The 24,579-nt window shown below is 35.3% G+C and overlaps 1 pseudogene; it reads left to right on the forward strand.

Annotated features, from left to right (window-relative positions):
• Positions 1-12,991: 12,991 nt before the first annotated feature.
• Positions 12,992-24,579, forward strand: part of LOC100478596 — a 58,592-nt pseudogene continuing 47,004 nt past the window's right edge.

A 24,579-nucleotide genomic window follows, 5' to 3' on the forward strand; every position in this document is an offset into this window, starting at 1 on the left:
AATGGTAGATTAATACATGGGAATTAGCCACAGCTATGAGACAGCTAAAGAGCTACCAAATCAGTAACAGTATTGGGACAGGTTAAAGAGCTTTGATCTAATTTTGAGAAGGAGGTCATGGTTATCAGTAATGAATAGTTCTGGAGACATCAGTCAATGAAAGGTTTAAAAAAAACCGTCTTCATTAAGAGCAAATTTGTAATCTTAGTGAAAGAAGATAAAGAGAATTGCTTGGAGAAGAAAATAAATTATACTGCATCAAAACAAAAATCGTAGTGGACAAAGTTAAACAGATAAGGAAGACTTTATTCAAGGCTATTGCATTAAGGAAAGAAGGGCCACACTCAGTCCAAGGTCAACTTCCCTGAAATGAAGCACTGAAGAGTTTTAAGAGCTGGGGTAGGGGATCTTAGGCCACCTGTGTTTGCCAAGTGGCTTTGCACAAAGAAAAAAATAAAAGGAAATTTTCTCCTACCTTCAAGTTTTACAACTTGTAGCAAGGACCCTACCAAAGTTAGTTTCCTACTCTTCTGCAGAAATTGATGGACAGGGGCTTTACCATCCTTGATGATTAAATTTCAAAGGGATGGCTCCCAGACAATCCTAGGTTATAAAGTGGGGCTTAAAAAAAAAAGATTTACACCTCAAAGGGAGAGAAAGAATGGACAATTAAAATTTTTCTGCGTAAGTGTTCTAAGAGAAGGGAAGTTAGGGGCCTAGAGTCAGAAAGAAGCCTGTGTGCAGTTTAATCAAGATGAGAGGATCTTTAAGGCTCTCCTGGTCAGCTAATGTGAGGAGTGAATTCAGATGAAAAATCAAAGATAATAAATTACATCTTCAAGAAACTCAGGTGTGAAGAGATGAAGGCTGAGAACTAGAGAGAATGTGGCATTATAGACTATATATTTTTATGATAGAAGAAGAGCATTTTATAATCTAAAAAAAAAGAGGAATAGGATACAGAAATGATGGGGATAACCATGGAAACAGTCTTCTTGCAAGAGTCAGAGTACTAGATTCAGAGTACATTATTAGAGTGGACAACAAGAGATTCTCTTCCACTGGCACCATAAGGACAGAGGAATCAACAAACATTTTTGTAGCACAGCCTACTAGCATAAAAATAAACAAAAGTTCATTGAAATTAATTTCTCCTAGAAAAGAGGCTTGACATCAGTGGGAACCTGCTTTTTTACAGCTTCATACTGAAGTGTTTTAAAGTTTTAATATCATTATCTTGTTAACAACTTACACTCATGATGTTATAATCACTGAAATGATGTTATAATCACTGTCACATTTTGAGCTGACCTCTTCATAGTTCAAAAACCGACTGATCATCTTTACTACATTATTTTGAGACGTTCAAGAAAAAGACCCACAAAGATAACCTTAGAAAATTACATGAACTCTCTTATTGCCCAATAGTGACCCTGCTATTTTTGGAGGAGTGACAAGCCGATAATAATCAATAGCTTGTGTACAGCAAAAGTGGGATTCTAAACTGAAGGTTAAATGCAATCTTCTTTCCAGTCTGCAAGAAAAATGATGCTATAATCTTGAGCTTTTATATGGATGACATAACGCTGGAAAACTTCATATGACCAAATAAAAATACACCTAAATATAAACGGGCTCTGGTAAATAAGCAAACCCCTAAATCATACACAAAATTCTATACACCATCTAGAGTAGTGGCTTTTACATTTTGTGGAGTCATGATACTCTGAGAGGGTTATGAAATCCATGGGCACATAAATTTTCTCTAGTATAGATGGACTTCATTGCCTTGCTCTCAGCTGGAAATGTTATCCTGGGATAAAACAGATAAAAGAGAGAGCACACATCATAACATTTGAGAAGGAATAGAAAAATATTAAAACAGCATATTCCCATAAATCAGAATGGCATTCAGGTAAAAAAAAATATTACTCTGTTCGTTATATTTCAATATCATCTAATTCTTTGGATTTGCTTTGGCAATATATTTCTGTGGAAAAGAGAATACTAAATTTATGCTCTAAGATCTGAAGAAAACTTTTAAAGTATCTTCATATGTGGATCAAATTGTTCTACTTTGACACAAAATGAACCCCAGTGGAAAATATTTGGTACTTCAAATGCTTGTCAGTAAATTAAAAGGTTTACAAACAAAAATTCATTACTAGTGTTAGGAGACATACATATGAAACTCTTTTCCTACAAAAATCACTAGAGAATCATGAACATCATAGCATTAATAAAAGGACATCCTTTAAAGAAATAAGAAAATTATGCTTAGAACTTTACATCTAATGTGAAAACTTAGACTAATTTCAAGTATTGCTTTGATCTTTAAATCAATATAATTAAGAAAAACTGTCATTTGACTTAACAAAAGTTGTTTTACTCTAGATTGTACAGATAAGCGAGGAAAGAAGAAGTACACAGCATTTAGTAGTTTTAAAATAAAATGGAAAGCAGGCTCGGCAATCCTCCAAGAAGACAGAACATTTAAGCCATGTAAGCAAAATGAAATCCAGCTTATTTTAGGAACATTAGCAAGACTTAGGTTATTTCTTATAAATGTCTCTGATAATCACAAGGAAACTTAAGTCATCTTTCCCAAATGGTACAAGATAATCCCTTTTAACCAATACCCTGCTGTTTGGAAACCCCCATTGCAATAACAAATTCCTGTAAAGGTTAAACTTCCTCATTTTCACTTTATAAGCCATCCAGTAACATCATGCCTGAGTTTCATACCAGTTTTGAGTTTGAAGTATCCTGGCTCTTGAATAGATTCTCACTAACTCAATAAAATACTCATATCAAGTAAAGCTCTCTGAATTTTCTTTTTAACAGTAGACAGCTAACAAAAATTCAAGACTCATGTCATTTGTTTTAAAGTTCTCAAGTTGATTCAAGTTTTCAATATGGTATTGGGGAGATGTCTAGAAAATAAGATTTTTCTTTTTTAATGAAGTGATTCAAGGAATATTAAGGCAAGGGGAGTATGGCACACAAAACAAGATGCATGACATCTTAACTTATGCCACATAAAAGGGAGAGTAAATGCTGAGAAGTGTTTCCTTTTATGTAGCAAGGGATAACGAGACTTCAAATCTACCTGTAACTGAAACCAAAGTTTATTGCAAATCAGAAAGTAATTTCAATTCCAGACCAGCTCTCAACCTCAGCAAGTGATGAAATATTGTAATTATTTAATACTCATTTCATTAGACCGCAGTGAATAAGTCTAGTGATTGATCCTCACAAATGAAATCTTTATCTCTAGAGAAGAAAAGAGCTATGGGAACATTGTATGACAATAATTACCACTGTGGTCTCCAGACTAATTATTTCAAACCTAAATAGCAATGTTAATAATCTATCTATTAGCTGCCAACTTATTAATTCACTATAAAAATGTATTTGCTATGGAACATAACCAGTAAATTTAATAGAAATGGATCTCCATTAATTGTTTCACTAAGGTGCACATTACCATCAATTCGCAATCAGCTTTTGTGGACAGCTATAATAATGCTGCCTGCTAGTCCTACTGAAGGATAAGTAGACAAGCAGCAATGCCAGCAATAAAAATCACCCACCATTGATATACTGAGGGGGAAATGACCATTACAGTGCAGCTTTTTGTTGCAATATTGACAATTTTTTGGTTCTTGCTGATGTGAAATGAAAATATACAGCAGCTGTATGCCCCACTAGCTTTAATGTAGTGAAATAAAAGATAGCAATCACACACATGAACGTATGTATAACAGAAAAATATATCTATCTCTATAAATCTGTGTTTTTTATATGTATGAATAAATAGGTATATATAAGGCAATCTCAAAAGTCAGACATATTTATAAGCTATAGATACTCTGAAAGTAAGATCCAAATACTGAAGCAGTATTTTAGGCTACGGGAAAACACTAGCCCTGATGACCAAGTTGTACAGCTGGAATGTGTCCATCCCTTTCTTCTGTCCTCCCCTCTCCCCTTTTTTTCCCTCTCCTTTCCTAACTGCTTTCTTTCAACACTTATCATGCACCATCTTGGTGGATGCACTGTTCAGGATCCTGGGATACATCTCATAAAAGGCACGGGGTGGCTATTGAATTCTACCTTCTAATGACTCCCTTGTAGAGAGGAAAGAGACCCTTGAAAAGTCCAAAATAAAATAAAAAACAATGCCTAAGGTTTAAGAAATATATATGATGCCAGATAAGGATAAGTGTTAGGAGTAAGATAAAGCACAGCAAGAGAACAGAGAGTAAAGTGCATGGGTTAGGAGAGGAAAACTTTAGTTGAATGACAAAGGAAGAGTTGGCCAAAGAGATGGCATTTTAGTAGGGATGTAAATCAAATGAAGAGCAAGTCACGTGATAATCTGGCAGAAAAACATGTCAAGATGAGGACATTCCAACTAAAATCCCTTTCTCAAGTGGGAACAACCTTGTTGTAAACACCTAGACAAAGGCCAGTGTGGCTTACCGGAGTGGTTGATAGCCTCAGGCCAAAAAATGAGTGTGGACAGATGTACACAGGGCTTGGGGGCCATGTACGAAATTTCGATTCTGCCCACTTACTATGGCTATTAGGCAGAGAATCACATGACAGGCAACAGTTGTTGTTATCAAACTGTAAGTTCAGAGACAAGTTTCAAATGGAGATAAAATCCTCATTCCATAAATCACATTTGAATAGAGACTTTAACAAGTATGGTATGCTTAAGTCCTTTTGATTACACATGAACACTATTACTTAACACACATACAGTGCCTTTCGGCCTATAAAATATTTCTATTACATCACCTAATTTCACACTCACAGCCTTTTAAATACACAAAGATATTTTAATCCTCATTTCACATATGAAACAATAAAGGCTTGAAAGTTTAAAACAAATTGACCACAGTCAAAATACTATTAAATTACTATTAAATACTATTAAAAGCAGTCCTGATTTTTCATATCAAAGCATACACAAGTATTTAGAAATGAGTCAACAGTGGTAAAATTTATGTCCACAACAGCCAAACTACGGAAAGAGCAGAGATGTTCATCAACAGATGAATGGATAAAAAAAGAGGTGGTGTGTATGTGTGTGTGTGTGTGTGTGTATAATATTACACAGCCATCAAAAAAAGAAATCTTGCCATTTGCAACAAGGTGGGTGGAAGTAGGGGGTATTATGCTAAGCAAAATAAGCCAATAAGAGGAAGACAATTATCATATGATCTCACTGATATGCAGAATTTACGAAAAAGGCAGAGGATCAGAGGGGAAGAGAGGAAAAATGAAACAAAACGAGGCCAGAGAGGGAGACAAGCCATGAGAGATTCTCAATCTTAGGAAACAAATTGAGGGTTGCTGGAGGGGAGGAGGTTGGAGAGATGGGGTAGCTGGGTGATGGGCACTGGGGAGGGTATATGTTGGGCTGAGCAGTGGGTGCTGTGTAAGACTGATGAATCACAGACCTGTACCCCTGAAACAAACATCATATGTTAATTTAAAAATTAGGGGCACCTGGGTGGCTCAGTCGTTAAGCGTCTGCCTTCAGCTCAGGTCATGATCCCAGCATTCTGGGATCGAGCCCTGCATTGGGCTCCCTGCTCAGCAGGAAGCCTGCTTCTCCCTCTCTCACTCCCCCTGCTTGTGTTCCCTCTCTCGCTGCCTCTCTGTCAAATAAATAAATAAAATCATTTAAAAAATTAATTAAAAAATATGAATAGGACATGGTATATCAAAAATGAGCAAAACAACTTCTTTCAACCCCATCTCAGTTAATATTCTCCATCATTTAACCTGCCTTATTGACTGGGATGCCCACTGGGAAAGCCTTTCTCAGGCAGACCTCTTACCTTTCATCAAAAATCAGAGATTGGGAATATGTGTCAAACTCCCTAGGGGCTTTTCCTCATAGCAGTATCTAACTCCCCTTGGTGAGGCACTAATGTGATTCATTATTGCACTGTTATCTTTTAAAAAGAAAGTAACAATCCCACTCCCTAATTTAGACATATGACAACTGCTAAACTTTAAAAAGAAACTGAGGCTGTTTAATCCCTCCTTGCTTACTTTACTATGACTGGGAGCCAGTGTAAAGATCATTAATATTAGGAAAATCCTATTTTGTGAAAGTATTTTGCAAGCTGCATTTACCTCTCTCTACTTTTACAATACCAGCTCACATGAAGGTTAAAAATATGTCATAGACATATTCTGTTTATTAACTATGAAAGTGCAAAAATTAAAAAGAGGATTCATGCCCAGTCACAACAGTAAGTTAGAATGACCTCGAAGTAATTATATGTGTGTACTATATAGGTACCTTTGGAACAGGTTCAATTCTTGATCTCATCAATAAGTACATTCAGGTTTGTGGGAACAAGTTTTTTGTTCATTTGTTTGTTTGGCTCAATCTCTTACTCTCTCCTTTTTGCATGAGGACACCGGAACTCTCTGTTTATGAGAGGTCTTTCTTTTTCAGTGAAAAGGTTATAATATCCTTTCTCTGGAATATTATGAGAGAGTAGACTTCATCATAAACTGATAGGTGTGCAAGTCTAAAGCACTTATAAAATTTTGTTTTAATGTCTAAAAGATTTTTTAAAAGTTTGAACAAACATCACGTGTTCAACTACTCTTTTTTTTTTAAAGTAGGCTCCAAGCCCAGCGTAGAGCCCAATGCAGGGCTTGAACTCATGGCTCTGAGATCAAGACCTGAGCTGAGATCAAGAGTCATAGGCTTAAAAAACTAAGCTACCCAGGTGTCCCTCTATTTTAGGTATTGGATAATTTTATTAGGTTTCCCCTTAAGCAAAATGAGCCATCAAAAAGGCATGACTATCTTTACAGGTTAGCCAAGGAAAAATACACATGGCATAAAAGCTACACCACCACCCGAAAATCTCCAGACAAAATCCACAGATACTATGTAGAGGTTTCACTGTTCCTGTGGATCACTTTCATTACATTCAAGAGAAAGCTATGGTCCATTGCTTTTGTTTTTATTCCTCTAGAACTCTTAAATTAGGTGCTACGGGTTTTTTCCCCAGCTTTATTAGGTATAATTGACAAATAATTTAGAAGTACAAACATGATGATTTAACATTTGTATACATTTTTAAATGATTACCACAATCAAGCTAATTAACACATCCCTCATCTCACATAGTTACTGTGTGTGTGGTAAGAGTACTCTGCATTTATTCCCTTACCAAACTTCAATTATATAATGCAGTATTAATTATAGTCATCATGCTATACCTAAGATACTCGGAACTAGCTCATCACATAAATGAAAGTTTGTACACTTTGACCAGTATCTCCCCATCTACCCCCCCACCCCAACCCCTGGCAACCTAAATTCTACTTTCTGTTTCTCTGAGTTAGATTTTTTTTTAAATATTTATTTATTTAAGAGAGAGAGAGAGAGAGGGTGAGCAGGGGGAGGGACAGATGGAGAGGGAGACAAGCAGACTCTCCACTGAACGGGCAGCCTGGACTTGGGGCTTGATTCCAGGACCCTGAGATCGTGACCTGAGCCAAACTCAAAAGTCAGACATTTAACTAACTGAACCACCTAGGTGCCCCAAGTTTGACTTTTTTTTTTTTTACATTCCACATAAGTGAGATCATACAGTATTTGTTTTTCTCTATCTGCTTTACTTCACTTAACATAATGGCCTCCAGGTTCATCCATATTGCTGAAAATGGCATGATTTCTTTTTTAAAGACTGAATAATATTAATATATACATTTCATGTATTTCATCCATTCATCCATCAATGAACATTTACATTGTTTTCATATCTTGGGTATTATGAATGATGCTGCAATGAACATGGGAGCACAGATATCTCTTCAGGATAATGATTTCATTTATTTTGGATATATACCCAGAAGTGGGCTTGCTCGATCATATGGTAGTTCCAGGTATAATTTTTGGAGAAAACTCCATTACTCTTTTCCATGACTGCACCAATTTACATTCCCACCAACAGTGCACAATCGTTCCCTTTTCTCCACATCCTTGACAACACTTGTCGTCTCTGGTCTTTTTGATAAATACCAACATAGCAGATGTGAAGTAATCTCACTATAATCTTAATTTGCTTTTATATGATAATTTGTGACAGTTAACACTTTTCATATGCCCATGGGCAGTGTGACTTCTTTGGAAAAATGCCTATTCATGTTCTCTGACTACTTTTTCATTGGATTATTTGTTTTTGCTGCTATTCAGTTACAGGAGTTCCTTATATTTTTTGAATATTAACCACTTCTCAGACACAGGGTTTGCAAATCCTGTCTTCATTCCAGAGGGTGCCTCTTCATTTTGTTCATTGTTGCTTTTCTGTACAGAAGTTTTCAGTTTGATGTACTCCCACTTATTTTCGCTTTTGATGCTTATGTTTTTTGGTGTCCTATCCAAAAAATCATTCCCAAGACAAAAGTCCAGAAGCTTTATTTTTTTTTCCCCTATGAGTTTTATACCTTTAGGTCTTATGTTTAAGTTTTTAATCCAATTCAAGTTCATTTCTGTGAGTGAAGTAAGATGGAGGTCTAATTTCATCCATGTATGAATATCCAATTCTATAAATACCACTTAATCAAGAAACTCTTCTTTCCCCCATTGTGTATTCTTGGTGCACTTATGAAAGATTATTTGAACCATACATGTATGAGTTTATTTCTAAGCTTCCAGTTCTGTTTGGTCTCTATATGTCTGTTTTTCTGCTAGAACCATATTACTTTATTATAATTTTGTAATATAATTTTGAAATCAGTAGCCTGATGCCTCTAGCTTTGTTCTTTCACAAGATTGTTTTGGCTACTCATAGTCTTTTGTGGTTACATACCAATTTTAGGATTGATTTCCTATTTCTGCAAAAAATGCCACTGGAATTTTGATAGTGACTATATTGCTTCTGTAGGTCATTTTGGATACTGTGGACATTTTTATGATATTAATTCTTCTAATCCATGAATGTGAGATAAATTTCCATTTATTTGTGTCTTCTTCAATTTCTTTCATCATTGTATTATAGTTTACAGTGTACAGATATTTTACCTCCTTGTTTAAATTTATTTCTAAGTATTTCATTCTTTTGATGCTATTATAAATGGGATTATTTCTTTTTCAAATAGTCCGCAGTTAGTGTATAGAAATGCAACTGATTTTTGTAGGCTGCAACTTCACCGAATTCATTCATTGGTATGAACAGTTTTTTTCATAGGATCTTAGGGTTTTCTATATATAAGATGTCATCTGGAAACAGAGACAATTTTCCTTCTTCATTTCAGAATTGGATGCTTTTTTTTTTTCCTTTTTGTGGTGTAACTGTTCTGCCTAAGACTTCTGGTATTTCGTTGAATAGAAGTGTTGAGTGTGGGCACCCCTTGTCTTGTTCCTGATCTTAAAGAAAAAGCATGAGTGTGATTATTACCAGTGGTCTTATATCACATATGCTCTTTATTATTTTGAGGTACATTCCTTCTATACCTAATTTGTTGAGAGTTTTATGTTGAATATTGAATTTTGTCAAATGCTTTTCTTGCATCTATTGAAGTGATCATATAATTTCCATCCTTCATTCTCTTAACAGAGTATATCCCTTTCTTGATATATGTATGATGAACCTTGCATTTCAGAAATAAGTACCATTTGATGATGGTGTATTTTCCTTTTAATGTGCCATTTAACTTTGTTAGATTTTTTTTTCCTTAAAATTTTTGCATCTGTGTTTATCCAAGACATTAGCTTGGATTTTTTTTTTTCTTCTTCTTGCAGTGCCCTTACCTGGCTTTGGTATGAGGGTAATCCTGGACTCATAAGATGAATGTGGAGTGTTCCCTCTGGGTTTTTTTGTTTGTTTGTTTTCCTGTGGGTTTTTTTTGTTTGTTTGTTTTTTGTTTTTAAAGAGTCTGAGAAAGATTGGCAATGCTTCTTTAAATGTTTGGTAGAATTTACCTGGTCCTGGACTTGTGTTGGGAGGTTTTTGGTTACTGATTCAATCACCTTACTCTTTATTGGTTTGTTCAGATTTTCTGTTTCTTCATGATTCAGTCTTGGTATGTTTTGGTTTTTTGAAAAAAATTGTGATTTCTTCTTGGTTATACAATTTTTTGGCACATAATCTTTGAAAGTAGTCTCTTAAGATCCTTCGAATTTCTTTAGTATCAGTTGTAACATCTCCTCTTTAATTTATAGTTAAATGTACTTAAGTCTTTTTTCTTAGTCTAGCAAAAGTTTTTAATTTTTAAAAATCATTCAAAAAACCAACTGTTGGTTTTGTTGATATTTTTTCTAACATTTATTTCATTTATCTCTGCAAGAATCTTTCTTATTTCCTTCCTTGTTCTAACTTTGGGCTTAGGTTGTCTTTCTTTTTATAGTTCCTTGAGGTGTAAAGTTAGGTTGAGATTCTTTTTTCTCAATGTGGAAATTTATTACTACAAACCTCCTTCTTAGAACTGCTTTTGTGTGGTATCAGCAAGATGGCTGTATAGAACTTTCAAGCACTCAGTCCCTCCCAGAAATATCATTTGAGTAACTACCCCAAAACAAAAATACCTTCACAGGAGTTAAGGCTTCCAGGCAAGGGTTGACAGTACTTGGGTGAAGAACAGAAATAAAAAAGACACTTTGAAGAGGATAGAAAACATAGTTTCGCATTACCCCGTCACATCTCCCCAAGCCTGGGCAGGCCAGTGTGGAAGGAGGCATTACTTCCCAATGGGGGAGGAAAAATGAAGTGAGCCCCTAAATTCACCACAGACCCCAGCACTGGCCCTCATTTGTACCAGGCTGTCTCCAATGTCCTTGTCTCCTGGCCTACCCCAGTGCTGGTCTAGCCCCCCAAAACCCTGATTACAGAGGCTCTAGCTCTACTCCAGCACCAAACCTACCTCTGTGACCCCAGGCAGACCCCTGGAGACCCAGGCAGCTAGGCGACCCCAACAGCTGACCTCCAAAAACATAGCATCTAGACTGGCTCTCAGGAAACCAGGCTCCTGGCCTGTTCCAGTGACAGACCAGTTCCCATAGACTGAGGCTTCTGGCCTGCCCCAGGACTAGACAAGTCCCTTAAGTCTCTGACTCCAGAAAGGCTCCCACAGACCCAAGCTCCTGTAGCATACCAGCATCAGGCTGGACCCAGAGGGACAATGCCCAGGATGTGAGGACTTAAGCATTTGCTGACCCAGGTACCAGTCCTGTCTGCCCAAGGACTCCCTTAAGTGGCTAGCTTAAAATAGACTGTTATATCTAGAATAGGTATCATATAAGCCTCATGGTAACTACCAGGCAAAAATCTATGATAGATACACAAAATCTAAAGAGGATCAAAGAGTAACCATATGGAGAGTTATCAATTCACCAAAAAAGGCAGCAAGAAAGAAAAAAACAAGGGAACTACAAAACAGCCAAAACTCAACATGAAGGCATTAATAAGTCCTCAGCTATCAATAATGACTTTAAATGTAAATACATTAAATACTCCAATGAAAAGACCCAGCGTGGCTAAATGGATTAAAAAACAAGACTAAACAATATGCTGCCTGCAAGAGACTCACTTTATAGTTAAGGAAACATATACGCTGAAAGTAGAGAGATGGAAAAAGATACTCCACACAAATGGAAACCAGAAGACAGAAGAGGTAACTTTTATTTTTGTATCAGACGAAATAGACTAAGTCAAAAACTGTAAAAAGAGACAAAGAAACTCATTATACAATAACAAAAGGATCAATCCAGGAAAAGAATGTAACAATTGTACATACATATGCACCCACATCAGAGACCTAAATTTATTAAGCAAATACAGATCTGAAAGGAGAAAGAGACAAGAATACAGTAATAGGAGGAGAGTGCAATTCCCACTTACAGCAATGGATAGATAATCCCAACAGAATATCAATATGGAGACACTGAACTTGAACACTTTAGACCAAAGGAACTAACACACACACATATATATAACATTCTATCCAATACCACCAGAATACACATTCTTCTCAAACGCACACAGAACATTATCAAGGATAGATCTATGCTAGATCACAAAGCAAGTCTTAGTAAATTTTAAAAGGTTTAAATTATATCAAGTGTCTTTCTCAACCACAATGATATGAAACAAGAAGCCAATAACAGGAGAAAAACTGTTCTCTGTAGTTAATAGTCTCTTATAGTTTGCCTTCCCCCACCTTCTTTTATCCTTCCACAAGATTTTCTTTAGGCTGTATGTAAAATATTTATGTCACTATTGAGACATTTGGTAAAATAATCATGCTAAATTATTTGTTTCTTTGGAAACTTTTCTAAAAATTTTTGTCAGACAGCATTCAAGAGGGTGACATAAAGACCCATAACTCATTTCTTCCCAGGACATACCAAATCTATACCTACATACAGAGAAATTTCCTCTGAAGAACAACAGTAGCCTGATTAAACAGTTTCTACACAAAAAAGGACAGAGGAACCAAAGAGAGAATAGCAGGTGAGATGGAGACAGGGTAGTAACAGGGACTCCATGCCACAAGCTACAAACAGCAGTAGGGAGGGATATCACTGAGGGACTCAAGTTCAGATTTGCCCACCCTGGGGCATAGAAAACACACACACACACACACACACACACAATGCATGCAGTTTAAAGGTCAAACAGACTATAAGTGAAGGAAATCCATTTACTAAGCCTCGATAATCCAGCAAACAGGATGTAGTAACTTTTGAAACTCTCCCTGGTCAGAGATGCTGGAGAGCACCACTGTGAATGTTCTCTCACCACTGTGATAATGCAAAAGGGTGCTTTAGCCAGCCTGCTACCTCACTGAGCCTGGGGCTCCTTAACCGTACCGATTCCAGCGGTCACAAAATGGCCTTCCACCCTTGCCCATCCAAGCTCCAGATGTCTCACAAAGACAGTATCAGGGCAGTTCACAAGGACACCCCAGTACTGTACCCACCACAGTTCTAGCCATCTCACCAAGAATGTCTGAGCATGAGCCACCCAGGGAGGCCCCAGCCCAAGTCCACCTCAGCTCCAGCCATCCTTCCATGGAGGCCCTGGCACAGAGCACCCCAGAAACCCAGTCCCACATCCATTTCAGTTCCAGTTGTGCTGAAAGTGTACCCTCTGCATGGAGTGCCCCAGGGGCCCTCAGACCACACCTCTTTAGCTCCAGCCATCCCACCAGGGCTGTTGTAGTGTGGAGCACCAAAGAGTGCCTGGGAAGACACATGCTACAGCTCCAACTGTCCAGCCAGGGAGATTCCCATGCTGGCAACCCAGGACCACCCAGAATTTGCCCATCCCAGTTCCAGCAGTCCCACCAGGGTAACGAAAGAGTGCCCCAGAAACCAGCCTATGGCTACTATAGCTTCAGCCAGCCAGCCAAAGTCACTGGGCACATGCAGTATACAGAGGGAACATTCCTGAACAAAGCCATTCTATCAAGCCTGGGGAGGTAGATGTTTTACTGAATTCATAGAAAAAAATACAATCAAATGTAATGAACAGAGTAATAGGCTTCAAACAAAAGAACAAGACAGAACTTCAGAAAAAGAACTAAATGAAATGGAGATAAGCAATTTATGTGACAAAGAGTTCAGAGTAATAGTAAGATGTTCACCAGATTTGAGGGAAGAGTAGATGAATTTGGTTAGAACTTCAGCAAAGATATAGAATACATCTATAAATAAATAATCAAAGTTAAAGAAGACAACAAATGCAATGAAAAATATACAAGAGGGAATCAAAAGCAGATTAGAGGATGCAGAATAATAAGTCAAAAGCTGGAAAACAGGGTAATGGAAAGTACCCAAGCTGAATGGCAAAAAGAGGGGAAAAAATTAGGATAGGTTAAGGGACCTCTGTCACAATTTAAGCATACTAACATTCACATTTCTCTGAAGAAAAAAAATAGAGAGAGGGAACGAAAACTTAAAGAAATAATAGCAAAAACCTCCCTAACCTGAAAGAAGAAATAGACATCCAGGTCCAGGAAGAACAGAAAGCCCCAAACAAAATAAATCCAAGGACACATAATCATTAAAATGACAAAAATTAAAGACAGAATCTGATAATCAGCAAGAGAAAAGCAACTACTTATGCACAATGGAAATTCCTTAAGATGACAAGCTGATTTCTCAGAAGAAATTATGCAGACCAGAAAGGCATGGAATATATTCAAAGTGATGAAAGGAAAACTGTACAACCAGAAATACTCTACCCAGAAACATTATCATTCAGAATTGGAAGCAATGTAAAGAATCTCTCAGACAAAAGTTAAAGGAGTTATCACTGTTAAATTAACCTTACAAGATATGTTAATGGGACTTATTTATGCAGAAAAGTCCATACTAGAAGAAAAGTCCATAACTAGAAGGAAATTATGAAAAAGAAAACATTTCACTGGTAAAGGCAAACATATTACAAAGGCAGTATATCAATTATTATAAAGTTAGCATAAAGGTTAAGACAAAAGTAGTAAGATCAATTATATCTAAAAAATTACTTAAGGTATTCATAAAAAGATATAAAATATGACATCATAAAATACAGAGAACAAATTGATAGTGCCAGAGGGGTGGGGATGGAGAGATGGGCAAAATGGGTGAAGGGGAGTGGGAGATACACAATTCCAGTTATGGAATAAATAAGTCACAAGAATAAAATGCATCACATAGGGAATATAGTCAATGATATTATAATAGCACTGTATGGTGACAGATGGTAACTCTACTTGTCGTGAGCCTAGCATAATGTATAAAGTTGAATCACTATGCTGTATATTGGAAACTAATGCAACATTGTGTGTCAACTACTCTCAAAAAAAAAAATATGACATCATATCTGCAAAATGTGGAGTGGGGAAAAGATACAGTGCTTCCAGAATGTGTTTGAACTTAAATGACCATCTACTTAAGAGAGACTGCTATATAATTAGGATGTTATGTATGAACCTCATGGTAGCCACAAACAAAAACCTATAATAGATACACAAAAAGAGAAAAGAATCCAAGAATACTAAAGAAAATTATTAGTCACAAGAGAAAACAAGAGAAAAAGGAACAGACAACAACAACCAGAAAACAATTAACAAAATGGCAATAAATACATACCTATCAATAATTCCTTTTTGTGTAAATGAACTAATGCTCCAAACAAAAAAATGACACCCACTTTAAGCCTTTAAAAGACTTACTTCAGACCTAAAGACATGTAGACCACATATAAAGAGCTGGAAAAAAAAATTCCCTGAAAATAAAAGAAAAAAATGCTTCAGCACCAATACTTACATTAGACAAAGCAGACTAAGACAAAATAGGTTGTAATAGGGGACAAAGAAGGGCACTACATAATGATAAAGGAATCAATCCAACAAGAAGACAGAACAATTATAAATATCTGTAATATCTATAAACCCAACATGGTTTAAATATATAAAGCAAGTATTAGCAAACAAAGGGAGAAACTGACAATAATACAATAATAGGGGACTTTAACACCCCCACTTGCATCAATGCATAAGTCATCCAGACAGAAACTCAAGAAAACATTGGCTTTGAATGACACATTAGACCAGACTGATTTAACATACTTACAGAACATTCCACCCCCAAAAAAGCAGAATCCCACATTTTTTCTAAGTATACATGGAACATTCTCCAATACAGATTACATGTTGGCCCACGAAAATCAGTCTCAATATATTTAAGATTGAAATCTTATCAAGAATTTTATCCAAACACAGTGGTACAAAATTAGAAATCAATTATAAGGTGAAAAAACCCTAAAAAATACAGACGTTTGAGCACTAAACAGTACACTACTAAAAAAACCAAGGGGTTAAAAAGAAATCAAAAAAGAAAAATTGGAGACAAATGAAAATGGTAGCACAGTTCAAAATCTTTGAAATACAACAAAAGCAGTTCTAAAAGGAAAGTTTATAGTAATATAGGCCTATCTCAAGAAACAAACAAAAAAATCTCAATCAAACCTCATACCTGAAGGAACTAGAAAAAAAGAAAAGAACAAAGTCCAAAGTCAGTGCAAGGATGAAAATAATAAAGATCAGAGCAGAAATAAATGAAATAAAGACAGAAACAAAACTGAAAAGATCAATCTAAAAGATGGTTCCTTGAAAAGAAACAAACTGATAAACCTTTAGCCAGATTCATCATAAAAAGGAGAGGGTTCAGCTACGTAAAATCAGACATGAAAGAAGAGAAGTTACATAGGACATCACAGAACTACAGAGGATTATGAGAAAACTATGAAATAGTGTATGTCAACAAAGCAGGCAAGATAGAAGAAATGGAATAGAAATATACAATATTTAAGACTGAATCAGGAAGAAATAGAAAATGTGAATAGAATGATTACTAATAACAAAATTGTATAGGTAATCAAAAAATTCCCAAATGTAAGTCCAAGACCTGATGGCTTCACAGATTAATTCCACTAAACGTTTAAAGAGTTAATACTTATTATCCTCAGATTATTCCAAAAAAATAGAAAATGAAGTGATGCTACCAAATTCATTCTACAAGGCCAACATTACCCTGATACAAAAACTAGACAAAGACACTATAAAAAGAAGAAAGTTACAGGCCATAATTCCTAATGAACATAGATGCAAAAATCCTCAACAAAATATTAGCAAACTAAACTCAGTAATATATTAAAAGGATAATTCACCATAATCAAGTGGGATTTATTGTAGGGATGCAAGGATGGTTCAATATCCACAAATCAATGTGATAAAGCACATTAACATATTGAAAGATAAAAATCATATAATCATCTTAATAGATATAGAAATTGCATCTGATAAAATTCAATATTTATTCATGATAAAAACTCTCGAGATTTAGAGGGAACATCTCAACATAATAAATGTCATATGTGACAAACCTACAGCTAACATCATACTCAATGGTAAAAAGCTAAAACTTTTCCTCTAAGATCAAGAAAAGACAAAGGTATCTATACTGACCACTTTTATTCAGCACAGTACTACAAGTCCTAGCCATAGCCATCAGACAAGAAAAAGAAATAAAAGACATTCATTTTGGTAAGAAAGAAGTAAAACTGTCACTATTTGCAGAGGGCATGAAAGTATATATAGAAAAACTTAAAGACTTTACCAAAAACATCATTAGCGGTAATAAATGAATTCAGTAAAGTTTCAGGGTATAAGATTAACAGAAATCAGTTGCACTTTCATACACTAACAACAAAGTAGCAAAAAGGGGAATCAGGACAATAAATTCATTTACAATTATTTCAAAAAAAAATACCCAGGAAGAAATTAAAGAAGATGAAGGAACTGTACTCTGAAAACTGTAGGACATTGATGAAAGAAATTGAAGATGCCACAAATAAATGGAAAGATACACCACGCTCACATATTAGAAAAGTTAATATTGTTAAATTTTTAATACCAAGCAAAGTAATCTACAGATTCAAAGCAATCCCTGTCAAAATACCAATGGCAGTTTTCACATAAGTAAAACAATCCTAAAATTTGTTTGAAATCAAATACCCTGAAACAGCTTAAGCAGTCTTGAGGAAAAAAAACTGGAGGTATCACAATCTTAGATTTCAAACTATACTACAAAACTATAGCAATCAGAACAGTATGGCATTTGCAGAAAAATAAATACATAGATAAATGGAACAGAATAGAGCACAGAAATAAATTCATGCTTATAGTCAGTTAATCTATGACAAAGAAGGCAAGAATATGCAATAGAGAAAAGACAGTCTTTTCAACAAATAGTGCTAGGAAAACTGGACAGCTCTATGCAAAAGAGTGAAACTGGATCACATTTTCACACCAGACACAGAATAAATTAAAAATGGGTTAAAGATCTAAATGTTAGACCTGAAACCATAAAATTCCAGAGAGAATACATAGGCAATAATCTCTTGGACATCGGACTTAGCAATATTTTTCTGGATCTGTCTCCTCAGGCAAGAGAAACAAAAGCATAAATAACAACTAAGAGTCATCAAACTAAAAAGCTTTTGCACAGCAAAAGAAGCCACCAACAAAACTAAAAGGTGACCTACTGAATGGGAAAAGATAATTGCACATCATATATTTGATAAAGGCCTTATGTTCAAAATATTTTTAAAAACTCAGTACCAATTCCCCCCCAGATAATCCAATTAAAAATGGAAAGATGACTTGAATAAACATGTTTCCAAAAAAGATATCCAGATGGCTAACACACACAAAAAAGATGCTCAGCATCTCTTATCATCGGGGAAATACAAATCAAAACCACAACGAGATATCGCCTCACACCAGTCAGAATGGTGAGTATCAAAAAGACCAGAAATAACAAATGTTGGCAAGGTTGTGGAAGAAAATAAACTCTTGTCTATTATTGGTGGAAATGCAAATTGGTAGAGTCACTATGGAAAACAGTATGGAAGTTCCTCAAAAAATTAAAAATAGAAATAGACAACCCAGTAATTCCACTTTGGCTATTTACATGAAGAAAATGAAAACACTAATTGTAAAGATACATGCACCCCTATGTTTATTCTAGCATTATTTACAATAGCTAACATATAGAAGTGTCCACTGATAGATAAGTGGATAAAGACAATGTGTACACACATACACAATGGAATATTAGCCACGAAAAAGAATGAAATCTTGCCATGCATGACAACACGGATGTACCTAGAGGGTATTACGCATAGTGAAATTAGACAGTAAAAAACAAGTATTATATGATTTTACTTATATGTATTACCAAAAAAAAAAAAAAGTAAAGAAAAGAAAAGAAAAGAAAGAGCCACAAAGAGACTCATAAAAACAGAAAACTAGCAGGTACCAGAGGGGAGGGATGTGGGAGATGGGTGAAACAGGTGAAGGGACAAGTTACACATTTCCAGCTGTAAAATAAATAAATCGCAGGCATGAAAAGCACACCATAGAGAATAAATTCATTAATATTATAATTACTTTGTACAGTGACATATGGTTACTACACTTATGGTGAGCATTTTGCAATAAAAATAGTGGTTATCACCATATTGTACCCCTGAAACTAATATAGTACTGTATATCATCTATACTTCAAAAAACTGGAAAATAAAAATAAATGTTTGTCATACACACAACACACTTTTAAGGGCAGTAAGAGAAGAATCATTATTTTATATACTGTCACGGGCATGCTTCATAGAAAACAGTACCTATACAAACTCTGTAGTGCACTATTTTGGATCAAAAAAAAAAAAGAAAAAGAAAAATGTTCTAAAGGAGAGATGACTTCAGGCACAGCAAAGAAATGAGGTAGAAGACATTACGAAATTTCCTTTGGGAACTACTGATTCCCTCATGTTCTTCTGAAGTGGCTCATATACAAAGATTTGAGGAGGGCATTGGGCTGAAGCAAAGACTAGTATCAGACCACCAAAGCAGAAATGCCCTGTGAATGCACATGAAATCAGTGGGATGACCCAAAATAATCCTAGAAGAAGATAACATGAACAGATCAAAAAAGGAAAAAACAAAACAAAAAACAGGTATGGAAAAATTAGTTCCAAAAGAACTCCCAGACTAGCTTTTGAGCTCCATACATAGTCAGTTCTGCTATAACACTTGTTTTAGTTAGTCAAATTGTCCAAGACCATAGCACAGCAACAATTTGCATTTGCTTAAATGTGATTCCATCAGCAAGAAACACTGGGCAACAGCAGAAAACTGCACCTAGTTGAACAGAGGTGCATAGGAATACAACACACACCACCACCACCACCTCAGTGTGTATTATGAGCCATGCCCATTCACACATGGTGTTCCAGCTTGCTCTCTTTGTCAGTCAACCTTCCTTCCACCATTTCAAAATAACTCAGAGCTGCGACGTTTCCAGCTCCCATAACACAAGCAAACTTCAGGTCTTTTTAAAAAATGTAAAATGCTACACTGATTGTAGTGTATGTGTCTGTGTGTGTGTGTGTATATATATATACACACACACATATATATGTGTGTGTGTTTAAATATATATGTATATATTTAAACATTTAACATGTGTGAAAGTATGCCTCGGTTTTTTTTTAGGTTCCATTTTTGGCGTGTATGCCACTGACCAAGTCTTTGAGGTTTGTGTTCATATCCCCAGTTTCCCCAAAATCCCTACAGCGCTTGACTACATCATTTTGCCTAGCAGGTGACCATATGACCAGAGCATATGGTCATGTTATATTAGGACTGAACTGAAAAATGGCAAATTCAATGCTACATAAGCCATTCAAGAAAAATTCACTCATCTATACTTATGCAGTACATATTATGTAAGAACATGGTAAGTTAAGCAACCATTTCATCTAGCTAATATAGTCCATATGACCAGCCAATGTGATTTTGATACAAAAATTATCTAGGAGGAAAGCACAGGGTTTTTATTATTTTTACCTAAAGGTGTCTCTTTTGGGTAATGACAAATGTGATTTTTTAAAGCCTATTTTTCAATATACTTTTAAAGTTTTTAAATTGTGTTATATATGGTCAAGTTGAGATTTTTTAAGAACCTCATTTTTAACTTGTATTAAGTTTGTTTTTTGAAAAAGTCAAACTGCAAGCACCTGCCAATAAGGTAATAAAAACACATAATAAAACCACAGATCAAACCAATGACCTGTAAATCTGAATTTCATAATGCTAAACAAAATACCAGCAAATAAAAATTAAATAGAAATTTAATTTCTATTTCATTTATTAAAATTTAAAAGTAAAATAGCTCTTCATCATAGTCATGTCAGATTATTATAGTAATACACTAATATTTTAGCCTTAGGTATCAAGATCATAAGTATAATTATGTGAACAAGAAAATGAAAAGTAAGAGTTTGACTCAAATGCTTTTGATAAAGTCCAATACTATTCCTTATTTAAAAAAAAACTATTAAAGAGAATCATTGTTCAAATCAATCTTACACTTAATTTAAAAATATTAGAAATTCCCTGCTAAAGGTGGGAGCACATTTCACAGTATGAATTAAAAATTCATTCTGCAAGTCCTAAAATACATGAATGATAATGCAAACATAATAATTATTTGTAGAAATTAAGTATATTTCAAAAATATTCAGTTAAAAAGTAAAAGCAGAAAAGAACCAACTAAAAAATATTTATATAATTAGTAAGTTTGCTAAATGCCTGCCTGCTTTCAAGTACCAAAGTAACAGATTATTTAATGGATAAGAAAATCATTAACCACACTATTAACAGTAGTAACCAAAGAAAAGCAAATAATAGCTAGCTTGGAATATGCTTTTAAATAGATAAACCATACATCTTTGTGGAAATGCAAGTAGAAAACCTAATTAAAAAGGGACCAAAAAAATACCCTGTCATTGAATGAGAACAAACTGTAAAAATGTTTATTTTTCTGAAAATAACACTCCGGTAGGGCTGGGGATTTAAAATAAATCCAGTGAAATTATAGAGATGTTCAACCAGAAAAGTTAACATAAATAGCCAAGAATATTCTTTAAGAATTAATGACAAAGGATTTGTATTATCACATTTAAATTTTAAAACTGCAAAATTACAGTAGTGCAGTAGCATGCAAGCATATCAATACAAACAGAAGGCAAGATATAACTTTGAAAGTTTTTAAAAATATAACATGTAATAAACCACCAAGTCAATAAAAAAGTAGGCTGTTTAGTAAACACTGACAGGGAAATAAAAAGTGGTTAGGAAAAGAATCGATTTAGGTATTCAACTCTCACAGCACCCTACAATAAAGTCCAGAAGGATTAAAGTCTAATTTAAATCATAGTTATTAAAAGAATAAAACACTGGGGGGGGAAAAAAGGCTAGAAAGAAGTATCCAAGGAACAGTTATGTGTCTGTTCCTTCAGTAAAAGATAGGTTTTTTTAAGGTACATAAATCACAAAAATTTGCCATATTCAAAAAATTAGCAAAACAGATGACTGAGACATCACTGAGTGATGAAAGGCCATTTAAGCAGATTTTTATAAACAACATTAAGATCACAAAAGATAAATGGATCGGGCATTGACCAGTTTATAAAAAGATAAATATAATGAATACAGAATATACAAAACCTTACTACTAAAGAATGTATACAGAGAGCAAAACAATCAAAACCAGATTTTATTTACTAAATTTGCAAATACTTTTAAATGTTTAATATTGAATACTGGTGATGTTGTAATAAGACATACCCTCTCCTATTCTGCTAAGGGGCACTGCATTATTTTACAACAGCAACCAAAATCAAGTACCACAGCCTGGTGGCTTAAGTTACAGAAATGTATTTTCTCACAGCTTTAGAGACGAGAAATCTGAAATCAAGGTGTGAGTAGGGTTCATTTCTTTTAAGGCCTCTTTCTTTGGCTTATAAAGGCCTTCTTTTTCCTGCACCTTCATATGGTCTTCCCTCTGTGTCTGTGTCCTAATTTCTTTTTCTTATGAAGACACCATATTGGATCAGGACTTCATTTTACTTTACAGTAAAGGCCCTGTCTCCAAATACAGTCACACTATGAGGTACTTGGGGTTAAGACTTCAACACAGGATTTGGGAGCTGGAGGCCCAATTCAGCCCATAAACTTACCAGACTAAACATTATGCTGACCAAGGAAGACTATTCAAGGCTATTACAATGGGGGACAGTGACCAGAGTCCAGCATGAAGTCAACTCCACTGAAACCAAGGACTGAAGAGTTTTAAGACCTGAGGGGGTCCCGGAGAGGTAGGAGGATCTTAGGCCTCCCACGTTTGCTAACTGGCTTTATCAGAAAATATTTACCTTCCCTTATCTTCAAGACAGGAGAGAAGGGCCCCATTTTCCTTGATGATTACATTTCAAAGGTATGGCTCTCAAGTTCTTGAAAAAGACCTCCCTGGGTAATAATAGTGTCAGGAGGACTTTTAAAAAGGTTTACATCTCAAAGGACAGAGAAAGAATGGTTAGTAGTTTTCTAAAGTAAATGCTCGAAGAAAAGGAAATTTAATGGCCTAGAGTGGTGAAGAAGGCCTCTGAAGTTTAATCAACCTGAGGGAAATGTTAGCAATTGATTATGATATTTACGAGAACATATGATCTAACTACTACCAATAAGGTTTGCTAGAAATTTTATCATGTAAAAAATACACACAATTTACTTTTCAAGAAAAAAAATACAAAGTTGTGCAGCATGATCCGATCTGCAAAATATTTTCCGTGTATATATATGTGCACATGCACACACACACAGAATCAGTGATCAGATAGATTTGAAGAAACCTTACTAAAAATATTCACAGTAGGCATCTGCTGGAAAAAATATGGGATTTTTACATTTATTTTTATAAGTTTCTAATTTTAAAATATAACAAATAGGTCAAGAACAAGTAGAAGTAACATGATACATAGATAAATCCAGCTTAATTTAAAGAGCTGCTAGAAGGGCAGACTGACTGACATTACTGAAGAGGAGAATTTGTAACCATAAAATATGCTTCTTTCACATACGGATTATTTTAGGCTGATCATTTTCTTACCTTTTTGTAAGAGAAATTTATAATAAAAACCTCCATTTCTAAAGGTACATCCCTTCTGTACCGGGAAGACAAAGATGACTAAATCTCTACAAACTGACCAATAGAGAGGGTAGTGACTTAAATCTCTGACAATACCTTTGTTGACTACGCTTTGCCTGGTCATCTACCATAACTGGCCCCCAAACCCAACATCATCTTTTGTCTTTAGCTGGACATGGTATTGAAGGTGGTAGTTTGAGCCATGTCAATGGAGTTACTCATTTTCCCAGGGTCTCTCTTATGTATTTGAGAATTATGCATTTTATTAAATTTCTGTTTTTCTCCTCTTAATCTGTCTTTTATTATAGGGGGGGGTCTCAGCCAAGAACCTAGAATAATAGAGGGAAAAATAATTTTCCTTCCCTAATTAGAATTTTATAAGTATTTCTCTGATGGGCCTTTGTAGACTAGATGTCAAAACTGAAAGCAGGTTAATAAAGAGCCAATTACAATTTTTTTAAAGATTTTATTTATTTATTTGACAGAGATAGACAGCCAGCGAAAGAGGGAACACAAGCAGGGGGAGTGGGAGAGGAAGAAGCAGGCTCATAGTGGAGGAGCCTGATGTGGGGCTTGATCCCATAACACCAGGATCATGCCCTGAGCCAAAGGCAGATGCTTAACGACTGTGCCACCCAGGCGCCCCGAGCCAACTACAATTTTATTCTGAGCTTCTAAACCCAAAAAATGAAGGAACGTTGCTAACATTCTAAAATTGAAAGGGAGAATTATTTTTTAAGTCCATTTCCTCTCGGGTCATTTTACTTTCCTTGCTTCATTTCATTCATCTGAAGCATGATAAGGTTTGAGATCTCTGCCCCTCCACACATTTTTTGTCCCTCTCAATTGCCTCACATAGCAGGAAGGGAATGTTTCAGTGGTGTGCTAGAGCTAGCTTGTATCAGCTTTCAAGAGTCAACTGTGCATACCTCTCTCTATATACTACATGTAGTGATGTCAAATTGGTAGTGTGACATGTGCAATGATGGAAT

The sequence above is a fragment of the Ailuropoda melanoleuca genome, chromosome 1 (genome assembly GCF_002007445.2).
Source record: "Ailuropoda melanoleuca isolate Jingjing chromosome 1, ASM200744v2, whole genome shotgun sequence".
NCBI classification, from domain to species: Eukaryota; Metazoa; Chordata; class Mammalia; order Carnivora; family Ursidae; genus Ailuropoda; species Ailuropoda melanoleuca.